The sequence below is a fragment of the Equus quagga genome, chromosome 6 (genome assembly GCF_021613505.1).
Source record: "Equus quagga isolate Etosha38 chromosome 6, UCLA_HA_Equagga_1.0, whole genome shotgun sequence".
Classification (NCBI taxonomy): Eukaryota; Metazoa; Chordata; class Mammalia; order Perissodactyla; family Equidae; genus Equus; species Equus quagga.
The window spans coordinates 35,725,751-35,739,738 of record NC_060272.1 but is presented as its reverse complement, the minus strand read 5'-3'; the positions used below and the strand labels follow the sequence as shown (position 1 = coordinate 35,739,738).

Sequence of the window (13,988 nt, the reverse complement as noted above, 5' to 3'; positions counted from 1 at the left end):
TGTCAGTTCTTCTTACTTCTAGACGTTATAGGTGTATCTAGTTTTTTTGTGGGTGTGTGAGGAAGATAAGCCCTGAGCTAACATCTGTTGCCAAGCTTCTTCTTTTTGCTTGAGGAAGATGGTTGCTGAGCTAACATCTGTGCCAATCTCCCTCTCTTTTGTATGTGCGATGCCACCACAGCATGGCTTGATGAGTGGTGTGTACGTCTGAACCAGGGATCCGAACCTGAGAACCCAGGGCCACCAAAGTGGAGTGCATGAACTTAACCACTATGCCACTGGGCCAGCCCAGGTGTATCTAGTTTTTAATCCTCCAACTTAAGTAATAAATAGTGTTTGGGGTAAAGACCTGAATATGACACTATCTCTCTTACAAATGGGATTTGTGTACAGCTGCTTGCTTCTTATAGGTCTATTTCCCCACTTATTCATAAATATACTTTAAAAATATTGTACATACTGAGTTTGTTTTTTTAAATTACAGATATGTAGGTAAATAACTACACAAAAGTGTGTACAGTGGAGAGTAAGTCTCCCTTCCATCTCTCTTCCCCCGCCCCTAAGCCTTCCTCGTCAGAGCCAGTCATTGCTTTGACAATCTTTTATAAGCTTCCAGAGACATATAACTTTAAAAAAAACACAAATGGGAGAAAACTATAAAACTTCTGCGCTTTACTTTCTTCACTAAACAATAGATGTTGGACATCTATTTATTATCTCATATGGGGGTGGATCTCATTATTTTTTAATATTATGTAATAATAGATTTAGTGGATAAACTGAATTAATTTAATTAGTTCTCTGTTGATGGATATTAAGATTGTTCTCTTATTTTTGCTATCACAAACTCTAAGAATGATTTTTTTTAAAAAATGGAATCTCATGTACAATCCCAATGGATAAAACAGGTAATAGTAGTGTGAAGCTTACCATAAAATTTAAGGCAGATAAATTAAAACCATTCAAACTTATCATAGAAGCTAAAACCTTCTATACTAAGATGTTTACATGATATGGTGCACCACTGAACATAATGCTGAGGTGAGCACAGAGGCTGATGGGTAATGCCTATGACACCTGTCCAGCGTGGTTGATCCAGGAACACAACAGCTATGGGACTATGTTTGTACATGAATGGGCATCTGAAGGTGTGAATTATAAAAATGAATAGTGAAATTAGTGATACATACACGAGTTCAAATGCATGCACAAAAATGTCAGGGAAAGCGTCATTTGCAGATTTGTGTAAGATAAATGAACATATCTAACATGGAGACATCAAATGTATTGAAATTTGGCATTTAGCATTCTTTACTGTGTATTGATTTTTATTATAGTTTTAAAATATTTAAACGAATCTAGTTTAAAAAATGAAATCTCATCTCTCACTTCTCAGATTGGCAAATATAATGAAAGTTGATAACTAAAGCTTTGACGAGGATGTGGGGAAATTGGCACCGGCATGCATTGGTTTTGAGAACATATACTTGTAGAAATTTTGGAGAGAAATTTGGCAGTTTTAATAAAAAGTTAAAATACATATATCCTTTGATCCACCAATTACATGTCTTGGAACTTTCCCCAAATATGTACAAAAATATATATGTAAAATGGTTTTAATTACAGCACTATATAGACTCATAAAAATTAGCAACTCTCTAAGTGTCCAAAACTATGGGATTATTTAAATAATTTACAGTATTCATATACGTTAGATTAATATGTAGCTAATTAAAAGAATGAATATATTTGTCTGTATTGATTGGAAAAGTTTCCAAGATATTCCATTAAGTGAATAAAGCAAGGCAGAGAACACTTGCATATAAAACTCTCTTTTTGTGTGTGAGAGATAAAAAAGATACATACCTGGATGAAAAATTTCACAGCAAACTATTGACTGAATTGACTTCTGGGAAGTCAGTTGTGAACCTGTGTGTGGTGTAAGACAAACTTACGCTTCAAGTTTTTCTTGCATTACTTCACCTTTTCTTTAAAATTATAAATATTTATTTCAAAAGGTAAATTAAAGTAAAATATCTATGGAAGCACTACAGTGTTTTTATGAAATCAAATTTGAAAAATACTTCTCAAAGAATTTACTCGTAGAAGACAGTGGTGAAAATTCAGAGGATGGCAATGTCACTTTCTGCTTACTAATTGTGAGAAATCAGAAGATTTCAGGTTCTTTGATTTTCAGATCAGAAAGTTTTGAAATAGGTGAATTTTCAAAGATTTCTTCTGATAAGATATTATCAAGAAAGATGAAGGTAAGAAGATTTAACTCCAGAAGAATCTAAATCGGCTGGGAATTGGCTGGGTGAAAGGTCATTGAAGCAGTTGCCAAAGACTTGGCTTCGGTGGGTGGAGGAGGGAATTTTGTAGGAGATTTTGTGGTCTGCTCCCACAGAATCACGTGGAGCCCCATTTTCTTAGGCAGTAAATTATTACCATCTGGTCTATTAGTCTCTTCCAGATTTGAAGTACCGACGTACAAATTTTGTATATTTTTGTGGTTGAAATGTGAGGAAAATCTCTACTATTTTAATTATCTATTATTATTATTTTCTTAAAAAGATTATTTTATTTTTGTCCATTGTGAAGAAGCACGAACAACATAGATAGCTCAAGAGAAAGTGAAAAGTAGGAAATTTTCCACTGCCCGAAGACAACTATCCTTAATAATCTAGTAGATTTCTCTTCCATAATTTTTTATTTGTCATCTAATTTGAGCTTTTATATGGATGTGATCATACCATCTATACAATTTCATTTCCTGTTCAGACAGGCCAAGGGAGTGCTCTTCAGGACCCTGCACTATAATAACGATGTAAGGAGAACCTGGATTATTATTATCATTAAACACCTACAACCAACCAAGAGAGTCATAAAACTCTGCAGGAAAATATGGTAACAGGTCATTGAAGGGAGGTTTGGAGAGTCCGAGCGACAAGGGATATGGATAACAAAATTAAATTCAGGGACTAGAGGGTTTTTGGTTTACAATATGTGATAACTTTTCAACTTGCAAGACAGGAGACATAATTTTTGTCCTTGTTGCATGTGTTCTCGGCCACAGCTCTTCCTGATCTGGCAGAGTCATCCCAGTGGGCAAAGCGCCTTGGTAGAATCAAACCAGAAAGCTTTAACTTCAAGAAACAGAGGACACAATTAACACTGGATTAAACAAATAGGTCTTCAGTTTTCTCACATGATAAGACGTCTGGAGGTAAGCAGCTACTGGCTTCGATTCAGCGGATGGGGGACATCACGGTTGGCACTTTGTGATTCTTCATGCCTGCTCTTTGTGGTCACAAGGTGGCTTCTGCACTTCAGACAACATGCCTTCTTCTAGGGTAGGAAAACAGAAAGGGGCAGCAACAGTCAAAAGTGCTTCCTTTTATCAGGAAATCAAAAGTTATCTCAGAATCCCCATGTCTGCTTATTTCTCGCTGGCCAAAACTATGTCAGATGGCCACTCTGAGCTGCCAGAGAAGCTGGGAAGAAAAGTATTTAGTTGGCCACATTGCCATATCATACAAAATTGGGGTTCTGTTATGATGGAAGAAACGGAAAATGGGCATCATGTAGACACCTCGCTTTGTCTGCCACAGGGGACAAAGGTCATCCACTTCAAATTCCTTATTTCTAAGATGTATGTAGAATGAATTTTTCCTTTTCTTGCTGCCCCAGAGGTGGGTGCTGTAGAAGATTGATGAGGTTGGGACTCTAGGTTTGCTGAGGACCACGACAGCACTGAGCAAGGGGACATGCCAGCAGGGAACTGTGAATATTCCTGCCAGCCAAGGGGCATGGAGAAGATGTAGCTAAATATCAAAAGAGACCATCACTGCCTATGGGAAAGGCCATCTCATGTCCACCTTGATCCCATGTGGGGCTCCTGTGAAAAAGCCCTCTCAAAGGCTTGACCACTCAAGGAAGCCATCCAGTCTTGTCATGTGTAGCCATATGAGACGGCAATGGACATTTTCCTCTCCCTCCATTTTAACCCAATGGCAGAGGGGGAAGCTCTGGGAAAAGCAGTGGAAGTGAGAGAAAGCAGAGGATACTCACGTCCTCTAGACTGCGGAAGCTGCAGAAGAGACTGATCGGGTGATACAAAGTGAGCTTTGGATTGCCTATGATTACCTATGAACTGAATCTTACAAACCTAATTAAAACTATATTGATAAATATGAGTGCCTGATTAACTATAGAATCAGACTGAGATATTGTAAGGAAACTGCTACTCAGTAGGAGAGGAAGATTTGACGAATCCCAATAATAGCAGCCATTATGGGTTGAATTGTGTCCCCTAAAAAGATATGTTGCAGTCTTAACCCCCTCAGTACCTGTGAATGTGATCCTATTGGGAAATACGGTCTTTGCAGATGTAATTATACTGAATTAAAGTGGACCCTAATCCAGTATGACCAGGATCCTTATAAGAAGAGGGAAAATTGGAACCAGAGACACACAGAGGGAGAATGCCATGTGAAGACAGAGGCAGAGATTAGAATGATTCAGCTGCAAGCAAAGGAAAGCTAAGGATTGACAACTACCATCACAAGCTATTAAGAGGCAAGGAAGGTTTCTATCCAGAGTCTCAGAGGGAGCATAGCCCTGCTGACTCCTTGATTTGGGACTTTTAGCCTGCAGAACTGTATGAGAACAAATTTGTGTTGTTTTAAGCCACCCAGTTTGCAATACTTTGTGATACAGCCCTCGGAAACTAACACAGCCGTCAAAAGAATAGGGGAAAAATTGTTTCATATGCATATTCCTATGATATGAGATTGTTCATGAAACCATTAAAACATATACCAACTCTGGTATGGATTGATACATTTGTTGCTACAGTATTTTCAATGACTACTTCATGTCATCTTCCTTACCTGGGCTAAATAGAAAATATTCTCCAGGGGCTGGCCCCGTGGCTGAGTGGTTAAGTTTGCACGCTCAGGTTCGATGGCCCAGGGTTTTGCTGTTTGGATCCTGGGGGCAGACATGGCACTGCTCATCAGGCCATGCCGAGGCGGTGTCCCACATAGCACAACCAGAAGGACCTACAACTAGAATATACAACTATGTACTAGGGGCTTCGGGAAGAAGAAGAAGAAGAAAAAAGATTGGCAACAGATGTTAGCTCAGGTGCCAATCTTTAAAAAAGAAAAAAGAAAGAAAACATTCTCCAATTCCCTTGAATTTTTTCCTAAAGCAGAAACTAGTCCGGCTGTCCTTGCTTAGAGAATGCACGATGTTTTTGCTTCGGTTGTAAAGTATTTTTAATTAGGAGTGCAGAGCTTATTAGAGAGAAGGCATTAATTGCTTCCCTAACTCTTTTATCTGAGTGAGAATATCTTTAACTTTGTCTCCTCTCTCTCTTTTTCTGTATCTCTTTTTGCAAGAAGAGGAAATTTTATTTTCATGAGCTTGAGACCCCTGTGTTGTTTTACTTTTATTGCAAAACTACTTGAGGACAAATTAAGGAGAATCTCCAACCATTCCAGTTGCCCATGATGGTCTTGTTCTACGTCTCTTGGTTACTGTGGCAACAGGGCTTGGACTTCAGCCATTCTCCTCTCTCGCCTAACTAGTAAATATATTTGCATGTCTGGATGGGTAGGGAGAGGTATGTGAGAAGCTAACATTTACGGAGGATTCAGGGTACTCACAGAGTATTTGCAAATATATTTGGAGTTTCCCAACTAATCCCTTTCAGCATTTTGCAACTTGCCTCCTGCTTCTTACACAACTTTGAAATTTGTCCTAACCATTTTAAATCATATTTTAACACAGTAGAACTTGGCAGTGTTTAGTTTACTAAGATTTCCTCACATCTTTTTCTCTGAGACTACTAAATCACATTTTAACAAATCACATTTTGTGTTCCCTGACAAATGCTAAATTTTTCTTTTTGAGGACGATTAGCCCTGAACTAACATCTGCTGCCAATCCTCCTCTTTTTTGCTGAGGAAGACTGGCCCTGAGCTAACATTCGTGCCCATCTTCCTCTATTTTATATGTGGGACTCCTGCCACAGCATGGCTTGCCAAGCAGTGTGCAGGTCTGCACCTGGGATTGGAACCAATGAATTTGATTTGTTTAAAAGTAGAATATCCATATAATTATGACTCTCTAGTTGTTTTGGGCTATTCCTTCATATTCTGAAGTTTATGCCATGGAAATATATTTGGCATTTTGAGGATGTTTGAGACACATTTTTAATTGGCAAGTATAAATACTATTTGTTAAGACTTCTAATTCTTACAAAATTCAAGTTAATACTTAACACATGAAACAAAGTAAGAAATAAAGAAACCTTTAATGCTAAAGTTCTACCATTAAAAAGTGCTTTAAAGGTTTCTGAACTTAGTTTGAACCTTTATTTTCATTTAGGTGCCACTGATGAATCTGAAAGGGGAGTGACAGAAACACTGTTTGAAATTTGCCTGTAAAACAGCTTTAACCCTTTGAACGCATATTCCAGGGTGACATTAGCAAGCAATAAACCCAAGAGAGAATTATTTCTGGAACCCCCGTTCCTGTCCGGGATTTCTTCTCTTCCTGCCACCTAAAGAGTAATTTATGGTGCACAGGTACCTTGCGGACAGGGGGAGTAGTGAGGTCAGTCACCAAGATCAGGAATACATGAGAAGGAAAACGTGAACTTCCTGCCTCCCTGGCTTTCCCTCCTCCTCTTTTCCTCTCTCGGTTGCTGACTCAGCCACCCAAGTCATGAAGCTGGGCACGACTTTCATGATACTTCTTTCCCCCCATTTCTACTCTTATCAGTATCCAAGTCTGATGTCACCTCATTAGCATGTAACTTTGTCCCTTCCCCTCCATCCCCTGGAATCCTTCACAAGGACAATTACAACAGGCTCCCAAGTGACCCTCCAAGCCATCCTTCTCTCCATTCCAAATTTCATGCTGACAGTAGAGAAATCTCTCGAAACCACGATATGATCATGCTACTTACCTGCTTTAAAAAACTTGAAAGGGTACTCAATGCCTTTACGATGAGTCTTAATTCCTAGAGCTGGTCCTTACCTTCTCACCAAGCCTTATCTTTCACTGTGGGCCCCTTAAACCTTTACTCATATCCAGGGGCACTGTATCTGGAGTGGTCACTGGTACAACTCTATGGGATGCCGCTCACAGGAAGTCTATGTTACTGATGTTCCCTCTGTCTGAAATGCCTTTCCTTGCCCTGTCCTTCTGTTAAGACACAGTCTTTCTTGAGTTTCTCCAAGTACTTCTCTTCCCTGAAAACAGAGCCCTTCTTCCTCTGTGTCCCTGTCCCCTCTCCACCTTGTATCTGTTCCTTTTCATATACTCCACAATTCTTCAGTATTAAGTATTTGTTTAGGTGCTTCTCAACATGCTTCCTCTTTTTCCTCTCTGCCCCCCAGGAAAGAGTAAGTCCCTTGAAAACAGACGTCGTTTTATTTGTCTTTATATCTTCAGCACTTAGCACTTTGTGTGGCATATAGAGATGCTTAATATTTGGTATAAAAGTACGAGTGAATGAATGAATGCACTACAATTAACTTTGGGTTGGTGTGGACAACTCTGGGTTATCTTTTCAAATTTTTCTATGGGCATTTGGAGTGTGTTTCTTTCTATACTAGCTTTGGTCCCGTCCTAACACTGCCTGTCCCTCCTGATTGCTTTCCAGTTGATTTACCTATAACTTCTGTCTTTAGCAGGATTTTGCTTTCTTTTGGAGCAAGTATTATCTGCCACCAAACACTATCTACTCTCTTGTATCGTATTTCCCTTCCTTTGTGGGGACGACCAAGAAGAGTTTACCATGGCTGCAGTGCAATTGGCAGCTGTCAGAATCAAAACTCATTAATAAAAAAATGATAATGCTTCAAAGTACTTTACATTACTCCTTCAAAGTCCTTTGTGAACACTATCTTATTAATCATCACAATAGCTCAGGGAAAGATAAACATTGTTGGTTATCTTACCTAGATCATATTTTGAAGGAACTTCTTTTTCTTGTTATTGTTTGATTATGCTGTGAAATCTGGATAGCAAATTTCATATTGGCTATTTGGATAAAATATGATATGCTGATGTAAAAATTTCCCTGGATTGGTAAGGTGGTTTTTATTTTTATTTTAGATGTCTCACCCGGACTCTTGTCAAATTCTTTCCAGAGAGCTGAGCAAAGAATAATAAGCAAAAAACTTAGATATTTCTGCTGAAGGATTGAAATCTTTTGGATAGCTTGAGCTCGTTAAACCATTGGTTCATGATCTAGAAATCAAAAGATGAATCATCTACACACATAGTAGGGGCTTAAGTAATTGTTTAATGACTGAATGATGGACTGATTTATAATCTGGAAGTTTAAATGAGGGGTTTAAGTGAGGGGCTTATAGGAAATTAGTATCCTAGTCAAAAATTCTATTAATAACTGGTATCAAGTAGCTTAAAAGAAAATTCTTTTAGGGAAAGGAATTTTACTTAGAAAACTGATTTAAAAAATGTAATTCTGTCCCCACTTCACCTCTAATATCCTATCCTTACTTTTCTCATAACACTTTTCACAGTGTATTTGTTTATAATTTTAGTTTCCTTTCAGTAGGAGGGACCATATCTCCCTAGCTGCTAGACACACAATGGGGGCTCAGTAAATGACTATTGAACTGAAAAAAATTAACTAAAGAAATCTTTACTATAAAAAAAATTGAAAAGAGGATAAGTTCAACTTCAAAATTAGGGGAAGGGAATGTCTAACAGTTGGCTACCATATTCTGGGCATCAGGTATCCTCAGTGCACCTGTGTGAAGAATTTGCAATCTTCTAATAACTCAGCAACAAACTGCGCAGCGTCTGAAAATTTTTCTTCTTTCTAGAGATGAGCAATGTCTCAGACGATAGCAACACTTTCTATGTTTTAACATAGAGTCTTATTTTGTGGGTGTGTCCAGAAGGGCATGGCCATCGGTGCAACTATACTCTGTTATCCTTGGTGTTGGAAACGTATTCTGGTGAGACTTCATGGGGTTTACCCCAAATTTCTTTCCAGTCCAGGCAGACATTTCTGACCTCATAGAGTCTGTCAGCTCTATGTCCACCTCGTAAGCATAGACGTAAAAGACCAGGCTGAAGTCAGGCTGTGGTGGTAATCAAGCATCCGCCTTTTCACAGCACAATCATTTTGTGGCAACGGGGTGTGGACCTGAATGGAAGGGCGGGCCTTTTCTCGTCCTGTAGTTCCCCTTCCTGGTTGAGCACACACACAGCCTTTTCACTGGCACCCCTTCTTCCCACTCTCCTTACCGGTACTCCAGGTAGTGCTGGGGCCCAGGACAAAGACGGAAGCTTTCTGAACACCCCTTAGTTTGAACACACTCTTGAAACATTTCTCCAACCCCCAGGGAATTGTGACCCATTATTGAGAAATGCCTGAGTAGAACATGCAGGCTTCTATATGCCACTTTTTAAGATTGAGAGATAAAACACCTTTCTAACTTCTAAAATCTTGTTCATTCTTGCCTTTTCTTTTTCAGTGAGAAAGTTGGTGCTGACACACCATAAAAGAGGCATAGAAAAGAGGATTAGAAGTGGTTCTGGAGTCCAATTAGCAGTGTGCACCTTCCACAACTCTATAGAGGGAAGAAGCTTAGCCAATGGTTTCTCAGAAAAATGATAATGCTTTAAAAGCAAAATCCAAATCCTTAATAAGTCTACTGTCTTCAGCTTCAGCTCTTAAGCTTTGCACTTAGTAGTGCTCATATCAGCATCTGTTTCATTCTTTCAACAAAATAACATTGTTTTGATGAAATTTCTGTGCCTCAATTGTCCATGTTTTGCACAGCAATTTTAGATTGGGTATTCAGAGCAATTACAACTGTGATTGCTATCCTGAGAAATCTGCTAAACGCGAACATCCCCACTGCTGAAACTTCTCTCAGGGAGCTTTCTGTAGCTTTTGGGAGCTACAGAACTCTCTGTGTAATTTGACATTCAATGGACTTTTTTCTAAATCAATGGAACATTATTTTCAAGGAAATCCTGGGTGCTAGGTCATAGTTTGGGTGGACGACCCCAAGAAGTAGATGATAAACAAATAGGGCAACCAGCCTCCAGCCCTGTTTGAATCATGTTAACTCCCCTGGTGATTTAGCTTCTCTCTGTCCTGAGGTGAGTAATCTGGTAACCAGCAAATCAAATATTTTCTAGAACTCTTGAAGCTCTTCCCTGGAAACCAAGCAATCACAGTTTGAAATCCACTACAGAACAGTTCTAGCTTGCTAGCTAGAGCTTTGCAATAAGGAGACTGCACAGAATTTCCAAAACTGTTCAGTTTCTTTGTAAAAGTTGTAAATACTTCTTAACCTAGAGGAATAATTAGACCCATGAAGATTGGAAGACTAATGTTAGAGCTGGCAAGTTTGGGGTTGAAATATCCATGACCTTTTTCTGAGAGGAAAACTTGTACCTGGATTGTGATTCTGTTCCATGTCTTTGAGGTAAATGTAATTCGCTTTATCAGGTTGGCAAATTAGTTGAAAGGTGTATGTGGGAAGAACGGATGGGGTTAATTTCTTTCAAGCATCAACTATGAGACCCAACTGGAAGTCTAATAAATTTGTCTCCGTTGTGTCTTGGTTTCCTCACCTCTCCCTGACCTGCCCTCTCCCCCACATGAGACACTAATTATAATTCCAGCTCTGATATTACAGGGCAGTTGCTTAACTGCTTAGGGTTGAATTTTCTCTTCTGTAAAATAAGCAGATGTCGGACTGAGATGATCAGAAAGGCATCTTTAGTTGCTAACTATTGATGATTATGGGCTGTCTGGTCCCCCATGGCCACACAGCCATGGCAGAAGTGCCCTATGCAACTCCGAGGCCCACCATTCTCTGAGATTCCCGTGTACCTGACCCTGGAGTTGTGCAACACAATGGTCCCATGTGGGGTGGTTTGAAAGGTGTGACCAAGTCTTACCTCAGCCTGGAAACATCCTTCCTTTCCAGATGCTTTGAAATGTTGCCGCTGGAGACTCAAGTTTAAATATTATTCTCTCCAGTATGAATCTTGGACAGAAAACACATTAAATCATTAACAAGATATGTGAATTGTTTTAATTTCCTCTATGATCGGAAGACCACAGAGAACTACGAGACCTCTGGGCGGATGGTGCAGGGGAGGAAAAACTTCCTTCTACCCTCTCACGTTCTGCGGCCAGGCCTGAGAATTAAGCTGACGTAAGACCGATTAACAGGAGAAAAGCATACAAATTTTCTTTAATATTTTCACATGCACACAGGACTCCTCAAAAGGAAAATGAAGACCCAAAGAAGCCATTAGGCCCTGAAACTCATATACCTTTTTAAACAAAGAACGGTAAATTGTGGGGATGTGACAGGACAAAAGAGCTTGGGCTAGGGGCAGTGAATTGTGAGGAAGTGGCTCAGAAATACATTGGAGAAACTTGTGGAAGATCAGGGTGGTTTTAGTGGGGTATGTTTGAACAAGTCCATTTTGGCATCGACTTCCGGTCTCTAGTGATAAGAATGTTCTTCTTTTTCTGGGACAGGAAGGGTACCTTTCTCATAGGAAATCTTATCACCTGCTTTTAGGGAGAAAGGGGGAGGTCAGAGGGCTCTTCCTGCCTCTGCTGTTTCTCAAGTGCCTTCAGCTCAAAATAATCAATATGCCAAAGTGGCCTAATTTGGGGTGGCATTTTCTGAACTCTTTCAATGGAGAGGTGGTCGTAAGGAAAGGGAGACTGAATGAAGGCTTTTGAGCTAGAAATAACTGTATTCGAATCTTGGATCCATTTATATGTTGTGTGACCAAGGGTTAATGAATTATTTGGGCCTCAGGTTCTGTATCTGTAAGACTGTAGTGCCTTCCCTTGGAGGACTGTTGTGAAGACAGAGTTGTGTATTGTAAAGCACCTGGTATGCAGTAGGCGCTCACTAAATAGAATTATTACCTGCTACTTCTCCATTTTACCCACAGCTAGATCTGCTAGTAGATATTCTGATCATCTGGTTGAAAACAAAACTCAAAGAGAAGTCTTGGTATTCAAGGGACAAATAGACACACCTTCCCACTTGAGGAATGACTTTTTATTTCATAATCTTCTGTGCCCGTGGCACAGTTAGGCTGGGATGCCAAGAAGTACTTGTTCTCTGATCTTCCTCACGCTCCCTCCAATACCTCTGAGTTGTTTGGCACATGTTTCAAATGTGAAAATGGGAACAGTACTCTCTAAACAGTAAAATCATTATGTTAAAAGCTCATTTTATTTTCTTCCATTTGAATACGAACTACAGTGCTGGAGATATTCTTTGTTTTTGTTAGGGAGTGGGTTTTCTCTCTCTCTCTCTCTCTTTTATCTGTCTTCCATTAGGGAAGTATTTTTTGATTGCTTACATCGTTTATTTTGTGGAAATAAGAGTCTATTGTTCTCTTAGGGAAAAAAAAAAAAAAACCACTGCAATAATCGTTTAGAACAAGGAGAAGGAAGAAAAGTATTTTGGAGAAAAATAATTCCTTTCCCATATTTCTCTTAAGTTGTATATTTTGGAACTAGTTTTCCATTATAAGGACCTTCTCTTTTGTTTATGAAAAAAAAAATCTCTAGGAAGACAAAGCCCATAGGATTTGTCCATTTTCCTAACTAATTTTCAGGCACAATGCAAAACTGCCATTAAGAATCTCTGTTCTTTGTCCAGTTCAATTTAAAAATATTTCTTTAGAGGTTCCAAAAGATTTCAAAAACATGTTAAAGGACTCTTCTTAAAAAGTTGAATCCCCTTGGGAACTTGGAAATCAGATTTTAAAATGTTCTTGTGAGCTGCCTCTGAAATTTCATCTTGAATAGCATTATACTGTCTTCCTAGCGAAGATTACCAGTGTGATCATGGAGGTGAGAGCTGGTCAGACAGTGTACCTGATTTGGAGTTTTTATTCACATCTTTTATTTCAGTTCACCATATAGATTGCAAAGGTAGATTCTTTTTATGGAAATTATTTCCTTTTCTCCATCTAGAAGTATTTGCACTGAGGCGCGTTCGTTAGCAGTTTTTCGTTGTATATCTCAAGTGTGTTAGTGTTGTCCCTCAGCAAATAGATTATAAATCCCATGAAGCTGGGGAACCCTGTGTAATATTCTTTGGAATTCCTTAGGGTGCTTAGTTCAGTCCTGCTCCCTTTTCAGCTGCTCCATAAATATTGTACTTGTCCATTTATTGGTTGATTATCTTAATCTATAATCCAGTAGAAAATTAGAGAGAGGCTCGAGGCTATCTGTGCTCAATTTGGCGAACAGGAAAGAATTTCTAAAGCAAAATATCCACTTATTTCTCAGCCCCCAATACACACCACTGCCCTCCTGATTGGGTATGAGCTATAAAAAACAAACCAAAATGGCCAAGCTCAGTTCACCTGATGTTTTGATTGATGAAAAGATTGAGCAGGTTCTCAGATCTTTTTGTATTGGCCCTGTTGATTGTAGTTTCATTATACCTGCACTAAACTATAAGGCAGATAAACATACCTTTTGGCTGATTTGCAGAAATATTTCCCTCTCTTTGAAGAGATGATCAAGAATTGGCTGCATTTCTGTTTTTCTGTCTTTTGTTGTACTCTTCTTTACAGAACGATGCGGTCACACCTGCATCAAGGTTAGTTTGTGAGAGGATATTAGCGTTCGTCTGATTTGACTCTGCCGTTTTACACAAGAGGGAGGCTCAGAGAGTGCAAGTGGCTTATAAGGCCAAACAGCCAGCCAGAGGCAAGAACAGGATTTAATAGTTTGTCTAGTTCCCCTTCCACCTTGCTCATCCCTTCTCTTTGATAAATAAAGGAAAGCTCCAGATTCAGAGACCAGCTTAATCTTTTCCTTTTCTGATTCACCGTATTTACTTATAAAATGGAGAGGTCATGGTAATGAAAATATGTCCCATTTCTGCCTGTAACTCTTATGGAATTTAATGTTGAGAGTTAGGTCAAAA

The 13,988-nt window shown here is 39.1% G+C and overlaps 1 long non-coding RNA gene across 1 annotated transcript; it reads right to left on the bottom strand.

Moving 5' to 3' along the window:
* Positions 1-2,679: 2,679 nt before the first annotated feature.
* Positions 2,680-13,640, bottom strand: LOC124241402 (uncharacterized). The gene is made up of 3 exons (XR_006889188.1): positions 13,532-13,640; positions 10,969-11,057; positions 2,680-3,348 (listed from the first exon to the last, which is right to left on the bottom strand). It is a non-coding gene; the product is annotated as an uncharacterized LOC124241402 (long non-coding RNA).
* Positions 13,641-13,988: the final 348 nt, after the last annotated feature.